The sequence below is a fragment of the Tupaia chinensis genome, unplaced genomic scaffold, assembly GCF_000334495.1.
Source record: "Tupaia chinensis unplaced genomic scaffold, TupChi_1.0 Scaffold142326_1, whole genome shotgun sequence".
Classification (NCBI taxonomy): domain Eukaryota; kingdom Metazoa; phylum Chordata; class Mammalia; order Scandentia; family Tupaiidae; genus Tupaia; species Tupaia belangeri.
In genome coordinates this window covers 128,832-137,287 of record NW_006202174.1, presented here as the reverse complement: position 1 = coordinate 137,287, position 8,456 = coordinate 128,832, and the positions used below count along the sequence as shown (strand labels likewise).

At 40.0% G+C, this 8,456-nt stretch overlaps 1 non-coding gene across 1 annotated transcript; it reads left to right on the top strand.

Annotated features, from left to right (window-relative positions):
• Positions 1 to 1,024: 1,024 nt before the first annotated feature.
• LOC114005115 (small nucleolar RNA SNORA51) lies at positions 1,025 to 1,150 on the top strand. Its single transcript, XR_003547020.1, has one exon. It is a non-coding gene; the product is annotated as a small nucleolar RNA SNORA51 (small nucleolar RNA).
• Positions 1,151 to 8,456: the final 7,306 nt, after the last annotated feature.

Sequence of the window (8,456 nt, the reverse complement as noted above, 5' to 3'; positions counted from 1 at the left end):
TTGAACAGCTTTTACATCCTGCTGGCCCCTTCACTAATGAGTTAAATAAATTTTTGACATGATAATGTTTAAATTTTTTTTAATTATTCTTTGGTGGAAAAGTTGCAAAGTCACTAACAACTAATTTACAGTTGCTCAAAAGGGCTAAGAGGACCAAATTTTGTTTTGATTACTATTGCTGTCCCAATACTGACATGGAAGGGTAGCAGATATTTTCTTTGGAAGATACTTCCATTTCTATTTAACACAGAAGAAACTGAGTTGGAAGAGATGAAATAAATTTGCCTTTATTAAAAGTGACAGTTAGTATTCAAGAGAATGCCTGTCTGAGTCTTTCCCCAAGTTATGCGACCTTTGGTTTCCATGAATGGAATTAAAAAATGAAATTACAGAGCTGCCACATACATATACTTTCATCTTAAGCAGTCCCTTAGTGCTAATGTTCTATGTTGCTCCAGGCGTTTTGCTGAAGCCATTTATTGCAATCTGGCCAAGACTTCCACTGCCCAAGGCTGATTTTCCTTCAGCTGTGAGGTGATCTGCATTCTCATCAAAAAGTAAGGATTTTTTTTTTTATGGGATCCTTCCTATAGTTCTTTTCTAATAGACGAAATAATCTTGACTTTGGCTCTAACTAGGACATTCAGGAAACAAGATAATTATTCTTACAATTATTGAATTGTCAGAGACTGAGAGAAAACAAACCCCCAAATACCAAAATGTTTCCAAGCCAACATTCTCTCCAGTTTTGAGACCACAGTCAAAACAAAAGTTATATCTTCACCCTCAGTTTTTCATTGATCGTTTTTCCTTTAAAACATAAAGATTGATTTTGATAGGCAAAGAGCAAACTGTGAAATAAAAACTTTAATAAGACACTAAAGGAGAGATGTTGAAAACTGTGAAGTTCTAAAACATGGACTGAGAGTCCAGCCAGTACCTGGTAGGTAAGGCAGCTGGATCCCACATGGCTGACGACGTGAGTAAAGTCTTCGACTAGTCACTTGAGAAAGACGCCAGTGTTGGCCTCCTGTTGCTTACCACAGGCTGTGTTTCTACACTAGCTGTAGAGAAAAAGGAGGCAAAGTAAACTTACCCCATATGCACCAAAACCCTATGCCTAGTTTGCATGGGGAAGGGAGAGAGAGAGAGAGAGGTCAATACATGTGTGTGCCCAAATCCTGAAAGAAGGGAGACATGGATGAGAAGGGATTGCAAGATGACCATTCTTCATTGGGGATACTTTCTCACTATCACTCTCTGCTAAGTGTATGCACTCTCCCACAAATTAAGAAAAAAATTTTAAATACACACTGATTATCAAATCATTCCCTTTGTTATGTCTTCTGGGTGCCTACACTAATCTTGAGGAACTTAGAGTCTACTTCAAAGAGACAAAGTGAGCAAAGAGCAAATAGTCCAATATTCCAATGTTAATGTGAGAAACATTCTAAATGTTATAGAAATTCAGAAAGTGAGGACTATGACCAGGATAGGGCAGGGGAAACAGGTGGTCTAGATTTAAATGCAGAGATCAAAGTCCACCAACGTCTTGAGTAATCTACAAAACTGGAGAGCAGAAAAGAAAGATTTCTAATGGCAAGATGGATCTGTCGGCAGAGTTTGTGTTGGAAATTCAGAATCAAGTACTGGGACCAGCAGTTGGTGTAATGGCTATGTAGCTGGACTCCCATGTAGTTGACAGAGGTTCAAGTCCTGGGCCCGATGACTTAAATTCACACTGGGTCAGTGTGCATGCATGCCCAAGATCCCAAGAGGAGAATGGAGGAGTAGGGATTGCAGCATGGCCATGCCCCCCGAGGGGGTGATTTCTCGCTTTCTGTCTCTCTGTCTCTCTCTGTCTTTCTGGTGAGCGCACATGCCCTATAGCAAAAACCTCTCAAAAAAGAATCAAGTACTATTCAAAAAATTCTTACCTCTTGTCAAGTAAGGTACATGGCAATTCACACAAATATCATGCATATTTAATGTCATTTAATTGTTGATCCTGTGAGATAATATAATTATATACATTGTACAGATGAGAAAGCTGACGTTCTGCCCAACAAGGCTGACATACTATGTTCATGCACATCTAGAAGAGTGCAGAGGCACATCGGTGTCAGGAGTGGAAGTGAGAAGGTTGCTTGATAAAGTTGAAAGATAGCGGTAAACCTTGAACAGAAGACTGAAGGGTTTGGGCCTAAATCAACAGGCATTAGAGAATGAAATGCATGTGGATGTTTCCTTGAGCCTAGGGCATGATAAAGTCAGGGCGCAGGGTGGAAAAGCAGAGAGAAGGAAAGGGGAGCCTGGACTGTATTTACAAGTTTCTTTCCATTCCAAAGAGTAGCTCCTTCCAGTATAAAAGAAAAACAAAAACATTTTTTCCTCATGTGGTTATATATTTCTTTAATTTTTTTGTTTTAATTATAAAAATTGGTTAAATAAGCATAACTTTGAAAATTACCTTCTAATTTTAAAAACATTTAAAAATAATTTACCTTAATTGATCATTGTGATGGTTAATCTTAGGGATTAATTTGACTGGATTAAGGGAGACCCAGGTAGCTGGTAAAGCATTCCATCTGGGTATGTGTGTGAATATGTTTCTGGAGGAGACTGGCATTTGAATCAGTGGACTGAATAAGGAAGATCTGCCCTCACTCAATGTGGGCAGACACCATCCAATCAGCTGAGGGCCTGAGTAGAAGAGAAAAGACAGAGGAAAAGCAAGCTTAGCTCTTTTTCTTTCTTATGAGGCTTGGATACCCTTCTTCTCCTGTCACTGGAATATTAAAACTCTGGGCTCTTCAGCCTTTGGACACTGAGACTTGCACCAGCCACCCCATAGATTCTCAGGCCTTCAGATTTGGACTGAGCTATACAACAGTTATTTCCCATTCTTCAGCTTGCAAATGGCATATCATGGTACCTAGTGCCACAACCACATGAGCCAAGCCCCCTAATAAATCCCTGTACATCTTTCTATCCTTCTGTCTATCATCAGTCAGTCACCTATCTATCCTATTCTGTTTTTCTGGAGAATCCTGACTAATACAGTTCTAGCAAGAATTCTGGGAGATGAGAGGGGCATTTTGCAGATAGGGAAATAAGGCACAGCAAGTTAACATTTCTCAGTCCTTGGTTTTCATAAACGATATTAGTACTATTACAGCCAAACACATCAACCACTTAAAAATCATCCTTGAATCCTTTCTTTTCCGTAAGACCTAACTCTATCAGCCACCACATTCCAACTGTCCTACCCCATTTTAATAACTCTCGAATGGAACTCCTCCAGACTTTGCCTAGAATGCCTTTGCTATGCATATTACTCTTCCCCTTACTCCATTTCTCCATTTCATCAGCATACTTGGCATGCACACACATGTGTCTTGCATATTTTCCAAGCTTCCAGGCCTGAGATTTGAACCATGGTCAGCCATGTGGAATCTGGCTCCTTAAGTATAGTGTACATCAAACCACTGTACTGTGGGGTTGGCCTTTGCCTAAGCTATCCTAATTAAAGCTTTTATGACTTTATTATTTTCACCAGGATTATTCAAACAACTTAAAATTGACCACCCTGTCTCGTTAATATCTGACCCCTTTCTCAAACCATTGTCAGTGTCAGTAAAATTTTTGTAAAATTTTGACTTGATGTCTTACCCACCATTTCAGTGATTTTTACTTTTAGGGAATAAGTACAAACTCCATTGGCAGATGCACTAAACTAAACATTTGTGCCCCCTTCCAAATGCATATGTTGAAATCTTAACTCCAAAGTGATGATTTAGGAAGTGGAGCCTCTGGGAGATGATTAGGTCATAAGAGTGGATCCTTCATCAATGAAATTGGTACTCTAATGAAAAGAAAACCAGCTAGCACCTTTACCATATGAGGATACACCTAGAATGCAGCGTCTATGAGGAAGAGGATTCTTATCAGACATCCAACTTGCTGTGCCTCTAGAACTGTAAGAAATACTTTCACAACCTCCCTCTACCACCCAGCTTCTGGTATTTGTTAGAGCATTCTGAATGGAATGAGACACTACATTCGTAAAAGACACTCCAAAGAGCTGTCTTACCCCTTCTACCACATGAGAACATAGTGAGTAGATGGTCATCTATAAACCAGAATGGGTTCTCATCAAACCTGAATTTGCCAGCACATTAATCTTTTCGGCCTCCACAATCAACAGAAATAAATTTCTATTTTTTTTTTTGAGAGGTTTTTGCTATAGGGCACGTGCACTTGCCAGAAAGACAGAGAGAGAGATTGAGAGACAGAAAGCGAGAAATCACCCCTCGGGGGATAGCCACACCATAATCCCTTCTCCTCCATTCTCATCTTGGGATCTTGGGCACACATGCACACATGCCCAGAGTGAGTTTAAGCCACTGAGTCCGGGACTCGAACCATGGTCGACTACATGGGAGTCCAGTGACATAGCCATTACGCCATCTGCTGGTCCTATTTTCTATTGTTTTAAGCTACTCAGACTATGGTATTTTGTTATATTATCCCAAATTGGTAAAGACAGCAAAGCATACAAGCTCCTTCATAATCTACACTCATGTAATCCCAGTGTTCTCTCTTGCCATTTACTTTCCACCCATGAACCCCCAATCATATTCCTGTACCATGTACCATATCTTCCAACCACATCAAATACTTTCTGTTATTCCTAGGAGGCCTAACATTGAAAATCTCTGCATGTGTTGTTCTCTGTGCCCGAAATGCCCTTCCACATTTTCCTCACTAGGCAATAACTTCCTGATTAGTCCTTCAAAATGTATTCACCGTGTCTCCTTCTCCAGAAACCTTCCAGTTCCATACACTGGAGTTCGATAACTTTCTACACGAACTTGGCCATGTCAAAGCATGTACTACTCTTACATCATGTTGTACTTTTCTGTCTGTTGGTCTCATCACTAGACTCCATCCCCCACATTTGCATATATGCCATCTGTTCCTTTAATACATCTTTTTTTAGAGGCCTTTACTGGGCAGAGCACTTAACTGGGCTTTGGGGAGCATAGGAGCTATAAGAACACGGTCCTTGTTCTTGAAGGGAAATACTATGAAACCAAAAAAATATATATATATATCCAAAGAAAAATAACAAAGCATACCAGATGTAATAGGTTGAATCAAGGTTCCCGACCCATAAAAAGGTATGTCCAGCTAAACGCTGAGCACTGAGCATATGACCTTCTTTAAAGAAAGGGTCTTTGAAGATGTCATTCATTTAAGGGTCTTTTGATGAGATCATCTGACTTAGTTGAGTGAACCCTAAATGCAATGACAAGAGTACTTTCAAGAGAAGATGTAAATGGAAGAGGAGAAACAGAGAGAAGGTGATATGAAGACAAGGACAGGGGTTGGAGTAATTTATCTAGGAGCCAAGCCATGCCAAGGATTATTGGCGGACACCAGAACCTAGAAGCATGGGAGGGATTCCCTCTCAGAGCCTTCAAAAGAACCAACCCCACTGTTACTTGGCTCTTGGACTTCTGACCTCTGAAACTGAGAGAAGTAATATATTTCTGCTCTTGAAACCAACTAGTTTGTGAGAATTTGATGCAGCATCTCTAGGATACTAATACAGCAAATTAGAAAAGAAAAAAGAAAAGAAAAGAAAAGAAAAGAAAAGAAAAGAAAAAAGTAAGACCTCACTTATTTTCAAAGTGCTTTTATATATGTTCATTGCTTTCTAACAATTTTAGATGTGATTCTTTTTCTTTATCCTGCACATCCTTTTTCCAACTGGTGGTCCCTAACACAGTGATGTGCATGTAGAGATACAGTAAGTTCTTAGTAGATATCAATCGACAGATAACTAGACTTTCGTGATGAAGAGTGAGACTCTACCACACACAGAACAAAGTGAGTTCAAGTACAGAAATGCGTGCTTTTCTTACTCCTGCAAAGGAAAAAAAAACTGTCAGACATAGGAAATAAATGTTGGAAGTGCATATTGAGCATATAAATTGGGAAATACAAGTCACAGCACAAGTCTTGTGACAGTCAGTGCATTAATTTTTCATCAGTTTGGAAAATAAGTATCTACTACCTCATCTAAACTGCATGGGCCTTTTCCGGTATTTTAATCATGTTCAATAGTCAATAGTGAGCTCCAATTCAAAAGAGAGAAGTTGGTAACTGATATACTCAGAGCAATTTAGGACTTTCACTCTACGAAAAGATTTTCTTTGCAAAACAACAAAACAGAAAAGAGGGCGCATGACAGGGGAAAATATATAATAGCCATTTTTGGCTAAAACTAACAAGGAAAGATGAAAAGGGAACCAAATTCTTCTCATGTTATAGGCTCCTATAGTAGGAAGGAGAAAGAATGAGGCAGTAGCAATTTTTAACATGAAATTTTTTTTTGAAGGGTTTTTCGCTATAGGGCGTGTGCGCTCGCCAGACAGACAGAGAGAGACATAGAGACAGAAAGCGAGAAATCACCCCCCAGGGGGGATGGTCACGCCGCAATCCCTTCTCCTCCATTCTCCTCTCGGGATCTTGGGCACGCACGCACACACGCCCGGCATGAGTTTTAAGCCACCGGATCCGGGACGCGAACCACGGTCGACTACATGGGAATCCAGCGACATAGCCATTACGCTAACTGCTGGTTCCCAGGCAGTAGCAATTTTTGAGAGATACAAGCCAAAACTTTTCTAAGACCAATGAGAGACATCATACATCCTACTGGGAGATAAAAGTCCAACTCATGAAACTAAACATTCTAGTGTAGCTATTACAAAGCTACAAACAATTGCTAAGTTTGTTATGGAAATAGCTCCAGAATCATGTGTTTCCACATACCGTCAATAGTTACTGGATCTTTGTTATATACTAGGAAGTTTTCTAGGCTCTTTTCAAAGATTAAATCATTTAATGCAACACTTATTTCTATTCTACAGATTTGGAAACCGAGGCACAGAGAAAGGAAGTGAGTGAGTTGACTATTAGTTGAACAGTCAGGAAGCGGTAAAGCTCAGATTGAAATCCAGCAGCCTACTTCAGAGCTTTTGGTCTCAACTACCATCTTCTCCTGTATCTGTTATAAAAGTTAACATAAAATTTAAAGTATTTTGTGGAATGATTACTCATCCTTTAGTAGTCCACAGAAGAAAGCAAAAGTTAGGGACCAGCAGTTGGCGTAATGGCTATGTCACTGGACTCCTATGTAGTTGACCGCAGTTTGAGTCCTGGACCTGGTGGATTAAACTCATGCCGGGTGCATGTGCATGTGTGCCCAAGATCCCGAGAGGAGAATAAAGGAGAAGGGATTGAGGCATGGCCATCCCCTTGTGGGGTGCTTTCTGTCTCTCTGTCTCTCTCTTGTCTTTCTGGTGGGCACACATGCCCTATAGCAAAATACACACACACACACACACACACACACACACACATATATATATATATATGAGCAAAAATAAATTACATTCACTAAGTGGTATTCTGTGCTGATCTCTCTGCTAATCATCACTAGAATTTCTCAAGCACTTATTGCTACATATATAGAGTATTAACTTCTTTACATACATGATTTCATCTACTTTCTACAACCACCCTTTGAGAAGAGTATGGTCATCATCGTTGTACAGATAATGAGGCCCAGACCCACATTCAGAAAGCACTGATCCATTCCTGAACTCAGTCCACTCCAGATTCAAGTACAGCTCTGTCTTGCACCGGAACATGCGAATTCTTTTACACTAGCGTTTTCCACACTGAGTTATTTTCATTCTGGTTCCTCAAACAACTATGTGACTTAGAAATTTACTTTCACTTTCTAAGACTCTGTCTCCTCATCTATAAATCTCAAATAAAAATAATAAAATTAGTATTGTGTCTGATGATCATGTATATAAAGTGTTTAGGATAAACTGGACCTATGGAAGTCATTTTAATAGCAATTGGCAACTATTTTTATTAAAGTGTGTATGTATAGAATAAATAGATAGACCTAATAAAAAAGGAGGGAAGGGAACTAGCAGATGGCGTAATGTTTACATTGCTCGACTCCCACATGGGTGTCTGTGGTTCGAGTCTCCAACCTGGCAGCATGAAATTCATGCCAGGCGCATGTGCGTGCACAACCAAAATCCCAAGAAGAGAATGGAGGAGAAGGGACTGTGGCATGGCCATCCCCTCAGGGGCTGACTTCTTGTTTTCTGTCTCTCTGACAAGCCTATGTGCTCCATAGCAAAAATCTCTCTGGAATAAAAAAGAAAAAAGGGAGGGAAGGGTCCATGATCAAGCAAGTTTGAAAACCCTGGGGTAACAAAATTAAACAGGTTTCAGGGCCAGCAGACAACGCGGTGGTTACGTGGTTGGACCTCCATACCTGAGCATACGTACTTGGATACAGACAAAATGTCCTAGACTCTGTGGATACACAAATGAGCAAAACATATTAAAAGAAAGAAAGA